Consider the following 12,661-nt stretch of genomic DNA (forward strand, 5'->3'; position numbering starts at 1 on the left):
ACCTTCCAAAAATCAGGCCTCAACTAATTTCCATTAATTTTCTAGAAGACTTAGAAGACTCTCTGCTATAATTAGTGTTCCCCAAATATGTTTGCTACTCTCTCTCCTCCCAGTCCCTCACCTTTGATTAAAATACATCATTTCCTGGATGTGGTGTATTGCCTCCCACATTCCCCTCCTGCCCTCCTAAATACAAACCAGGTCAAGTACCATCAGCTCCATAAACCCTTCATAGCCTTCAACAAACCAAGCAGTGGATCCACTGCTTTTCCAAAAATATGGCATCAATTGTCCATATTCAGATATTATGCATTGAGAACTGGAAAAAAATAGTTGAGACTTCATCAACTATCTATTGTTTGGGAACATCTTTTCTTCTGCTGCTCATTTTATATTTGGCATTTGTACTTTAGTTTGGCTTTCTCATTTAGAAAATAAGTTTCCTGATGATAGGGCCTGTGTTATTTTATTTTCATCTTTTCATCTTCCACAGTGCTTAGCATAGAGGTTCTCTAAATATTTTTGGTGCATAGATTAATTCATTTATTCAGCATGGTATGGAGGGAAAAAATAGAATATTTGGGGTGACAACTGCACTACATTTTGAGATGTTACTCTATTCTGCCCAGAAAATCTCTTCCTTTTTAATCTTATATTTCTAGTAATCAAGGTAAAGTCAAATTAGCAGGTCATAGTCTGCGAGCATTTAAAATTCCCCACCCCACGAGGAAAATTATCAAAGAGATAAAATGATCATGGACACCTCTTCTACCTCAGGTTTACCAAGACTGAATACATGGCAGGCTATACGTAAAGTAAAATCTATCTAAACGAAGCACCATCGTCTTCCTTTTATTACCCATTATGAATAACGTTTAAAGAGATTTAATAATATAGATTTGCCAGGAAACTTAAGCTCTAAATAAGTTCTTTATATTTCTCTTTAAAATGTATTTTTATGTGCTAAAATAAAGACTCTTCTCTCCAAGTTTGTCATTGATTAGTCAACCGCACTGGCAGAAAGAACTAAATGTTTTGCTTGGTCTTCCGCCTCCTCATTCACAAAGAATCAAAATTATAGTTATCGCGTTAAAACAATCAGCTGCTTAAAACTCCCATTTATGTGAGGCAGTCAAAGATTATTGAGAACTGATGGTTATTAAACATGAAATTATAGGATTTGTGTTTGATTTTAATAGTCTCTCATGTGCATCAAAAAGAGTTGCTTCCTCTTATTGTATGAAACTTGCCTCTTTCATTGTTTTACTAATACATTAATGTTATAAATACTTATGTCATACAATGTACAATAGGAAAAAGTCTCTTTGTTTATCATTAGCATGAGAAATCAGCCCTATGTGCAATTCAACACATTTCAAGACAAAAAGAAACCACCGATCTCCAACCTCCAGTGCAAGAGAAACTAAGCAGAAAGAGTTGCCTCCTATGTTTTTTAAAACAATATATAAAACTAGATGGATGGGGAGGGAAAGCAAAGAGTTGATTCGCGTGACCAGGGTGAAAAGAAAAACAAACATTATAGTTGCAAAAACATATATTCCATAACAAGTTCTTAAGACTCCCAGGTGCAACATCAGCATCGCTCGAGTCTCGATTTTTATTGTAATCTTGTGGCTTTTTATTTGTAACTTATATGAAAAGAATCATATTGATTGGGGCAGATTTAACTCAGTAAAACCTATTCTACTGAGATTGTCTGTGCTAGGTGATTTTATCAAGTTCTCTTTTGGTTTCATTTTCTTCCTCATCCCTATTCCCAGGGGAGGCTGCAGCCCAGCTTGCAGAGCAAATTGCCCTAAATTGAGTTCTTTCTCTGGCATAGACAGGGCTGCCTTTGGCTCCTCGGCTTGAAAACTTTATGCATTCTTTTTTCCTTCTTCCTTAACAATCGCCTTCCCTTTTTCCAATTAAAATGGAGAAGTTTGCACCGGTACCTGCTCCCAATTAAATGAATACTGCATTACCAGCCGCACTCCCGGATCTTCTTTACCCTCCCTTCATTAGCCTTATTCCTCTGAGGCTGCCTGGCTGTCTGCCAGGGACTTATGGCAAGAATTCAAAATCTTGCACACTTTATCCCCTCCAAATCATTCTTGAATATAAGCAGTCTGCTCCTTAGGCCCAGCATGAGAAATCCAAGAACGTGTTCAAAATGGATAGGGGGTGGGGAGGGAGAGGAGAGAAAAATGATTTATTTAAAAGGCAAAAAGCCTATGCAAAGAAAGACAAGCTAAGAGAGGTTAAGCTTCCCAGTTAATTGACCTTAGTTTCTTTTTTAAAAGCCTGAACAGGAAGAACAACAAATGACAGTTCGATGGCCTTGCTTTATTTCTGAGCGCCTTCGTGCCTACAGGAAGTACATCATCATCTTCACACCTCAGGCATGCAGACTCCCCAACGCTCAGATTATGCACCATGACCGAAAAAGCCAACCTCGGAAGCTTAGGCAACTGCTTTTTCATAAAGATCAACGTGGAATTTTCCAACAAATGTGAGCGCTGTGGGGCCATTGCATCAGCCATCCTCAACTGACACTCAGAATCAGTAAGTGTGCATCAAGCTGTCATCAATGATGACCCAGGTGTCAGGCCACAGAAACAAACAGGCATTCTGTTTGTTTCCACTGCTTTCAGAACTGTGGAAATTCTATTTATGGAGTCTTTGAAGACATTTTAGCAGAATATGTGATCAAACCCAAGTTCTTGTACAGACTGTCTGTGTGGCCTTGGGCAAGTTAATTAACTTCTCTGAGTCTCCTGGTCCTCATTTCTAAAATAGGGACAATAACTATCTAGCACCAAATGCTAGATAAGGTAAGGGGAACATGTAAATTACTTAGCCCAATTCCTGTGCATGGTACACAGCTAGTGTAAACTCTTATTATCGTCACTACTAGTGTTGATATTAAGCAAAAATATACCATATTATCCAACAGAACTTTTGGAGCCTTTCCCAGAACATGGCAAGGGCTAGGGACAACTGGTAGATGATTTTTAATTTTACAAAATGAAATTAATGTGCTATTGGACTCTCCAAAGCTGACCCTTGTTTGGCACAGACCCCAGCACAGCTATGACCTACACTAAGGTCATTATTAGAAAACCTATCACTTAGTGGTAATTATAAGTCATCAAATTCTTTAAGCACCTTAGAAAATATATAGTCATTGTTGACTTTTTCTAAGGACAATACATGATTGCATACTTTAAAACATTCATCCCAAAGTCAATTTGATTCAGTTCGGAGAATTAACAGAATTTAATTTATCTCTTAGTGAGAAACTTTCAAGGCATGCCATAGTGCCACGGTTTACCACTTTAAAGCAAGAAGAGCCATAATTACTAAATATTTTGAGTGATTATATTGATGAAAAGACAAAAATAAACTGTACATTTATGAAAGGGGATAAATATCATAATCACATTTGTGCTGACCATTTTTATCTCCCAGAACAGACACAACTCTTTTCTCTACACAAGCTGCAAGATTATTGCCTGATTTGTAAGAAATACACTGTGTTGTCTGAGAAACCCAAGGCAGCAGATATATTCTCACTACAGGAAGGTACTCTGTAAGTACCTTTTTTTTTTTGATTCATCAAATCCAAGTCCAATTTCCCACAGCACTTTGTACAATTATAGGAATGCAAACATTGGAATAAGAGAACTGGAATTATATTCAAGCCTCACCTTTTTCTTGCTGTATGCAACCTCTAGAAAGTTTCTTTAGCTTCTCAGACCCTCAATTCTTCAAATATAAAATAGAGCTAAATAGCTGTAATGTGAAGTCATTGTAAGAATTATATTTGAAATGTTTAACTTGAGCCATAAAAAGCTCTCTACTTTTACCATCATCATTATCACTATGATTATTGTCAAGTTTTTTACTTTTTAAAGCTTAGTTCTTACAATAGGGAAAGAACCTGAAATATTAAGTAAGAGATTTTTAAGTATGTCATCAAATGCTACTGGAACTGCATTGAACCCAATAGTGGTAACACACACTCACTGGTTTAGATCAAGCATATTTGAGGGGAACTAAATTGGTATGGGTTTTAGAGATACAGTTTTAAGGCATGAATTGTGAGTCTACTACATCCAGAAATTATCTAAACTTTTTAACAAAAAGACATAATCACATGTACTAGAATGTAAGATATAAAAAAGGTTACATAGCAATGGCAGTCAGGACTTAAGCTCAGGTTGGCCAATTTGAGGTAAAGGTCTCCCGGGTGATATTTATACTCATAATTCAGAGAAGTCATATTACCCGGTTACATGAAGGGAAAAAAAATTCAATAAGAGAGTATGGCATTTTCCAATGTTGTACTATCACAGGCATTTTTAAATTACAAAATTAATTTTAAAGAAAAATTTATTCTAAACCTGAAGTATCACAGGTATATTCCCTGAAACCAGCCCCCTTGTTATCGGCTCCTGTCTTGGTTCATGGCACTATCATCCACCCACATCAGAAATTTGAGAGCCATACTGGTATTTTTCCCTTCAATAAGTTACTTGTACTAACAATTATATTTCCATAACATTGACCAAAGCTGAATCTTCCCTTCAGTCTTTGATCATACTACCTTAACTCAGACCCTCACTGGCTCAGGCCTGAACTCCCAACTAGTCTCCTTTACCATAGCTTTCCTACTCATTCCTCACTCCACATTCTACTCTCTGTTCTTTCCCATTCTCATCAAAATGACCTTCCTAAATGGCCGGGTTGTGCTACTCCCCAACTTGAAACTTTCAATCTCATGTCAGACTCACCTCGGCCATCCTCCTATATGCCTGTCTCTCTGCACTCATCCTCAATCAAAGCCCACTCTCATTCCCCATGTCTTCTGTGTGTCAGCCATTTTTTTCTTCATCTTTGCCCGTTGTTCTTTATACCATTCTTCTAGTCTGCAATGCCATTCTCTTTCCCACTCAGTCCAAATATTCCTTTAATGCTTGAAAATGAACTAATGTAAGTTTTATAAAGACCTATTAGATAAAGGTTGTCTCAGTTACTGAGACAAGTATGTTAAAATCTCTTTAGATTGTGGCTTTGTTGATCTTCCATGCAGTTCTATCCATTTATGCTTTACATATTTTTATATAATATTATTATGTATACATAATTTCTATATATATAAGCATATATATATTTATATGTTCCATTTAACTTTATATTACTTTAAAGTCTATTTTGTATAATAATGGTACAGTTACAGCAGGTTTCTTCTGGTTAACATTTGGGATAATTTTTCCATCCATTTACTTTGATCTTTGCTGTGTCTTTATGTTTTAAGTATGAATCTTTAGGTTGCATACAACTGGGATTTAAAAAATCCAGTCTGACCATTTCTGTCTTTTAATTGCAGAGTTCACTCTGTTTTCATTAATTGGGATTACTGGCCTATTTGAATTTATTTCACTTAATTCATGCACTTGAGACTGACCTATTTGATTTTCTTTTCTGTTTCTCTGTGTCCTTAATTCCTACCAGAATGATTTCCTAAGCAACTATAATATTACAAGCATTATTCTGGGCATTGGAGATCAGAGCTAAAGGGCATAGACAAAACCTTTCTCTCAAGGAAATTACATTCTAGTGGGAGAATACAGACAATGGATAAGTAAATAATTGAATAGTAATTTAAATAGATGTTAATGAAGATACAAAAAAATCATGTTCTATGCTTATTGTCCTTAATCTTTTCAGAAAATCAGTTTTTCTACCCAGTCTACAAAAGTAGCTTTGTGGGTCTCTCCTTCTATTTCTCCTCTTCTGATACATCTGCTTCACTAATATTCTTATAATTCAAATATTACAAGCTTAAAACCTTCAGTGTCTCCCTGTTGACTACTTCACTGAGCAAAAATACCTTAGCCTGACATTCAAAGTCCTCTACAAAATGACTTAGCCTATGTTTTCCAGCTCTTTCTTCTATATATCCTTATATCCACTATTCTACTCTCCAGCCAAATGAACTAGTTAATTCCTATTACCAAACACATCTAGTTATTTTTTGTCTTGCCTCTTACTCCTCTTTCTCATCCTTTCCATTGGATTAACTCTCCTTTCCACTATCTTTCAAAGCATAATTTGAAATATTACTGACCCCCAAAACACCCTTCATGATTCCATGATTCCATATATTTGTGAGTTCTTTCTCTTCTGAATTCCATAGCACTTACTATTTTTCGCCTTTTTATAAGGTACCATCCTATTTTTTTCCACTTATTGTAGTGTAAACTTCTTAATGGCAGGACTTTTTCTTACTCATTTTGACTTTTAAACAGTACTCAGTACAATGTCCTGAAAATAACACATGAGCAGTAAATATTCTTTTTTTTTCTTTCAGGGTTTAATTTAAATTCTAGCTAGTTAACATATGGTGTAATATTAGTTTCAGAAGTAGAATTTAGTGATTCATTGCTTACATACAACAACCAATGCTCATCACAAATGCCCTCCTTAATGCCCATCACCTATTTAACCAATTGCACTACTATGTATTTACCCAAAGAATACAAAAATACTGATTCAAAGAGGCACATGAACCCCAATGTTTATAGCAGCATTATTAACAATAGCAATATTATGGAAAGAGCCCAAATGTCCACTGACTGATAAATGGATAAAGAAGTTGTGGTATATATATACGATGGAATATTACTCAGCCATAAAATAGCAGTAAATAACTCTTGAATTAAATTAACAAATATGTCTAAGCCTGGCCACTACCTTATACTATCCATCTTTATCCTATCAGGTAAAAATGTCAATAAATGCCCAAAATATAAAAAAATATGTTGCCTCATCCTGGAGAAAATTTTTTTTTGAAAAGTAAAACACCTCAAATGATTCAAAAGCTCTGGTTAAATTGTAAAAACTAAGTAGGCAATAGAAATATAGTGAAATATATCTATATTTACTTATAGTTCAAGTAATGAGCAAAAGTACATCTTGCTTGCTGGGAGTGGGGGAGGTAGGAAGAAGAGAAGAAGAAAAGACTGGGGAGTAATTACTTCAGATATGACATATTAAAAGTTCCTTGAAAATGTGGACACATTATTAATACATTCATGCAACATTTTTCAAGAAAACATGTATGGAGTACCTACTACATGCAAAGCAAACACTGTGCTAAGCTCAGGGAGTACAAAGATGAATAAGGCTTAATATTTGCCTTTAAGTAGCTGGAGCTTAGTGAAAATAAAAAAAAGATAAACAGAGGAAAAGGTAGTATCACAACAGAAGGATCTACAAAGTAAAACTGGAGAACTCAGGCAGGAGGCTGTGTAAAGGTTTCAGGTGAATTAGCTATTCTACTGAGAAAACAGCATGACAGCTGGAAAAGGCAGGCCTTTATGCTTTCATAATATTTATGCCCTCTCCTAACTTGCAGGTATTATAGTGATAAACTGATAATATTTTAAATAGCATTAATGTCACACTATAGAGGTATCACTATCTTTTGCATGTAAGATACCTTACAAACTTCTGATTAAGCATGACGGTGGATGCATGCATTTACTTATTCCTTATCCTTACAAAACCACACTAAACTGAATGTGAGAGAATTTTAAAACTTATAAATCTAAAGATGAAAAATAGGAGAGAACATACCAGATAAGCAATATCAAAAACATTTCTGAAATGTTGGAAGACAGATGGATGAACAGTGACTGTTACCAAACCAGATAAAGCTGAAACCTCATTTTAAATTGAAGCCAGTATGAAGCTGGCAATTCTACCAAAAAGCCCAGAAACTCTCAAGACACTAGGTGTCTCTGAAGGTATACATATGTATATATGGTATATATACTCCGAAGGTATGTGTATGTGTGAATATGTGTGTGTGTGTGTGTGTGTATACATTTATATATGCACCATATACATTATATGCATACATATAATGGGGAAAGAGTGTATGAATGAAACAAGAGGACTACTTGAAAGACGACTACTACCTAAGACATAAGTAGATGCTCGATCCCTTTCCTTACCCCAACAGACGATCAGAGGTTTATACTGTAGAGATTTGTATAGTGAATGACAGGGTAAGATGTTTTATTGAGTAGCAGGGGATGAAGTGCAAAACCTTGCATTTAACAAGGAGAACTGCAGGTCATTTTCTGGCTGTGTCCAGAACATGGACCACTAGGCTTTCACTCCCCAAGCATAAAATTGGAGAAGTCCTCTCTAGACAAACTATAAGGTCCAGAGAAAACACATAAACCACGAGATGTAGGGGCTCCAAATTAAAAAGCTATGTTACCACCTTATTACATGGTAGTAAACCTTACCAATTAATGCATTTCCATTATAAATAGGCTTTCCAAATGAGTATGAGGTCCTTACTCTCAAATATAGAGACACAGCCAAGGATCACCAAACACATGGAGAAATCTTCTAGCATGAAAGAGAAAAAAAAAAAAACAGATTATGGAATATGAATGGGGTCAGGTTTCTGGACAGAAATATGAAAACTAAAAGATAATTAAGGAAAGTTTACAAGGTTTTGATGGATCTCATGTATTAACATGGAAAGGGGTGATAGTTGAAGAATAAACACACAGATTATTAAAGGGAAAAGATATGGAAATATGAAAATTCAAAGAAGTGATTCAGTGTGTTCACCGGCTGATCCAAAAGCAAATTCCATCACTTTTCAGTGTTGAAGGCATGGTTGCAGGAAACTCTGAAGGAAATATTTAAAATCAATTCTATTGACAAAGTTTTGCTAATTGATTTATTTGAAAAGCTCTTGAAATATACTGACATACTTCTTCATTGACAGCTAGATTATGGAGAACGAATTGTTGCTTGTTGGAGGTGTCATTCGTACCTGATTCTCATTATTGAAATCAATGTCACAGATGTGCCTCTCTCTTTAACATTGTGGAGCAAAATAAGAAAATGAACTGTTATGTTTAACCTTTCTCCTAAAATAAAAAACTGGCTAGAAATTAAAATTCTAGCCATAATTTTCAGGTCCCCTGAGTTTCCCCAAAAGTCTTAAAATAAAACTTTAACTTGGGCTAGTTTTAGTGGCTACATATTCCCTGCAACAATCCCTAACTGGGTATGTGTAACAAAGCATAAGCAATATAAATAGAAAAAGATTTCATGGGAAACTTCCCTACTTAGCTATTTACTGATTGTTCTTTAATTAAAAGCACTTGATTACATTTTCATTCCTACAGGAAGAGTCTGCAAGTATAAAAAGAAACACTTTCTCCTTCACCTCAATCTAGACTCAACTCAAATCTTCCCAAAACACTTCAAACATACAAGCTCATAAATTCAGACTTCATCAGGAAGCCCAGCTGCCACGGGAAATTGGCCTTCTGCTTTGGGTAAATCAAAAGGAGAAAGACAGAAAGTTACATTGTGGGTCAGGAATGCACAAGAGGCTCAGTATCCAACTAAGAAGTGAAATAGATTTATTTAGTGAAAATAAAAAGCAACCTTTTATTTCCAACACCAACCTCTTTAACTTTACATAGAGTTAGTCAAATTATGCTATTTTCCAAAATTAAATAAATTTGACTAGGTTATTATTCAGCCCTTTTCCAGTTTCCAACAAACGAAGCAAATGTTCATCACAATGCAATGAAAACTCAGTAACGGGCTCAAAATTCACAAACTTTTGTCCAAAATAATCATCTGAATCCCTAGAAATAAGAAACACAAAACCTAAATCTTCTCCTTCTTCTCTATCTACTCAAAATAACCCATCCCAAAGCAAAAACAACCATTTGCACAATGCTCAATGGTACAAATATATACAACAATCCCCAAATTAATTTCCAGAAGCACCAAAAGTTCCAAATTATGGATGGAAACACTAAATTAACTAGAAAATGTTTCAAAGTTCTGGGTTTCTTTTGAGAGGATAGTACCCTGTCTCAAGAGCAGACAGAGGGAATCTTAATATGTAACCTTCTTAAAAACTGGATGAAGGGGATGCTAGTATGCAATGGGAAAGTTTCCTATATGAATAAATTATATGGTATATAATTTGCTAATATTCAAACTATTTAATAATGTACTGAATTTTTTCTTTTCTTTTTTAATTTTATTTATTTATTTATTTATTTATTTATTTATTTATTTCTCACTGAGGTAAACCTCTTGGGTTTAACTCAGAGTCATGTCCATCAAAGCCTTTCTGAGGCAAAGAATGAGCCTGTACACATAAGACAATTCCCCAAGGAAGATATTTTCTAACCTTTTTTTAAAAAATTTTTTAATGTTTATTTATTTTTGAGAGAGAGTGAGACAAAGAGTGAGTGGGGGGTGGGGGGCAGAGAGAGAAGGAGACACAGAATCTGAACCAGGCTTCAGGCTCTGAGCTGTCAGCACAGAGCCTGACATGGGGTTCAAACCCAGGAATGGCAAGATCATGACCTGAGCTGAAGTCAGACGCTTAACTGACTGAGCCACCCAGGCGCCCCAGATATTTTCTAATCTTAACCAAACATTGCCCTTCCCTCCTGAGTCTAAAAATACAGGGTAATTAATTCCAATACAAGAACCATTATAAAATCATTTTAGAAGACCCTCGACAAGGGTAAAATTGGCCTCATTATCTCAGTGTACTCACACATTTTGTGCACAGGCTCAGGACATAAGGAGTCAAAACCACCTCTGATGCTTCTTGACAGATTGGAGATGAACCGGATTCCGCAAGGGTGCACACGCCAAGGACATCTAGAAGCCAAATGACAAAAAATTAAAATTTACAGATTCTGTCTGTGCAGACACAGGAGCAACTCTGATATTTTTAAACTCTGAGTGTACCATCAAGAGAATCAAGTCCATTTTTTGTTATGCTTTGTTATTTCAAGACTTCATCAAAAATAGCCCCATGCCCTGACACCAGATCTTCTATGTCAGAAACTTACTCCTCTGTAATTTATGTTAGCCTCAGTTTTCATTTCAAGGATAGAATTTCAGATAAGATGTTGGCTTTTCATGAAGATTTATTCAAACATTTCATGAATTTTATAATTAAAACTTTAATTCATTTGCAGAAAGAACATCTTAAAATGTCTAATAGAGTAGTTAAGAAGACAAGCTTTGAGAAACTGGTATGAGTTCGAATAGTTTCTTGCAGATAAAAATGGAATAATAATAGCACCTACTTCATGATGGAGATGCTAGGATTAAAATTAAGCATAGCATTTGACATATGATATTTTAAAAATATGAAATTTGTTATTTTAATTATTAGTTCCCATTCACTCAAAATTCACATACACTTAAGAACCACCTTTCTTACTCCCTTTGCAGGTAATTACTCCTTTTTAATTAATGAAGGCAATTACTTTAGAATATTTTCCCATAGTCAAAGGAGAAAAGCAGAAAGCTTTAATGAAAACAAAACAAAACAAAACAAAAACAAAGAACTTTCAGTGAGCTAAGGGACTACGTTAAACCTGAAAATCAAGATTAAAAAAATCAGTAGCAGGGTCCTCAGAAATAAAATCCAACAGCTGTACAGCACTTTGTAACATCTAGTAAAAGCATGAGACCAAGTGCTAGGAGTTGCACTATGTCCTGTCAGTTCCCTCTACTTCATGCAGTGTCACTAGACACGTACAGCAGACTCCTTAGTTCTTTATTTTCCTGAGTTTCTCCGAAATCAGAATCAAACAAAATGCTTCTAAGTGAGTAGTTTATTTGAATGCAGTCCCAGAAAGTATGATCAAGGGATAAGTGAAACTAGAAGGAGAACAAATAAATACAAGGATGTATAATCAAGTCAGTGCAAGCCACTGGTTGCTTCACCTAGTAAGACCTTCTAAGAAGCCTTATGGAACTGACTTTAGAACCTTGTCCCCAAAGGAAGAAAAGGGGAAACATTAATCCACAGGCTCCCATTCCACAAAGGCCAAAGGGCACTCTGAATGTTGCCACCTACATTGCAACTCCAAGTTTCTCATATATGATTGCCAAACAGGTTTCTATAGGTGGTCTCATGCCATGTGTGCGTGAGACATTATTAATTTGCATCTACATAAAATAAACCAAAGCCTGACTGCAACTGACAGTAACAGCCACAGTTGAAATAAGTGTTGAGAATTTAAAATAATGTACTAGAGTTGAGCATACAAAAATCAATCAAGGGTGCCTGAACGGCTCAGTCGGTTAAGCATCCCACTCTTGATTTTGGCTCAGTTCATGACCTTACAGTTTGTGAATTCAAGCCCCATGTCAGGCTCTGCACTGACAGTGTGGAACCTCCTTAGGATTCTCTCTTTCCCTCTCTCCGTACCCTTCCCCTGCTCAGACACATTCTCTCTCTCTCTCAAAATAAATAAACATTAAAAAATTAAAACAAAAATCAATCAGTGTAATACATTACATTAATTAGAATGTAGCAGGGAAAAAAACAGGTTCTGGTTCAAGACAGCAACATAGGGAGACTCTGAACTCACCTCTTCCACAGAACACACCAAATTATACCTATTAATAGAACAATTCCTCTTGAAGAAGAACTGAGGGCTGACTGAACAGCTACTAAACAACCAAAGATAGAGAAAATGGCAAGAGAACAGGAAGACAGACCGAGACAAAGGGAACCCCCATCCCTGAGCTCCTAATAGCAATGGGGAAGGATTAGTACTGAGGATAC

The 12,661-nt window shown here is 35.7% G+C and overlaps 1 long non-coding RNA gene across 1 annotated transcript in view; it reads right to left on the reverse strand.

Annotated features, from left to right (window-relative positions):
* Positions 1-12,661, reverse strand: part of LOC109263444 (uncharacterized) — a 384,076-nt gene that overhangs the window by 86,510 nt on the left and 284,905 nt on the right. Inside the window, exon 2 of the long non-coding RNA XR_002078214.2 lies at positions 10,628-10,734. This is a non-coding gene — a long non-coding RNA (uncharacterized LOC109263444). The remainder of the gene's footprint in view (positions 1-10,627; positions 10,735-12,661) is intronic.

This window comes from Panthera pardus, unplaced genomic scaffold (genome assembly GCF_024362965.1).
Source record: "Panthera pardus isolate Hobbes unplaced genomic scaffold, ASM2436296v1 HiC_scaffold_17, whole genome shotgun sequence".
Classification (NCBI taxonomy): domain Eukaryota; kingdom Metazoa; phylum Chordata; class Mammalia; order Carnivora; family Felidae; genus Panthera; species Panthera pardus.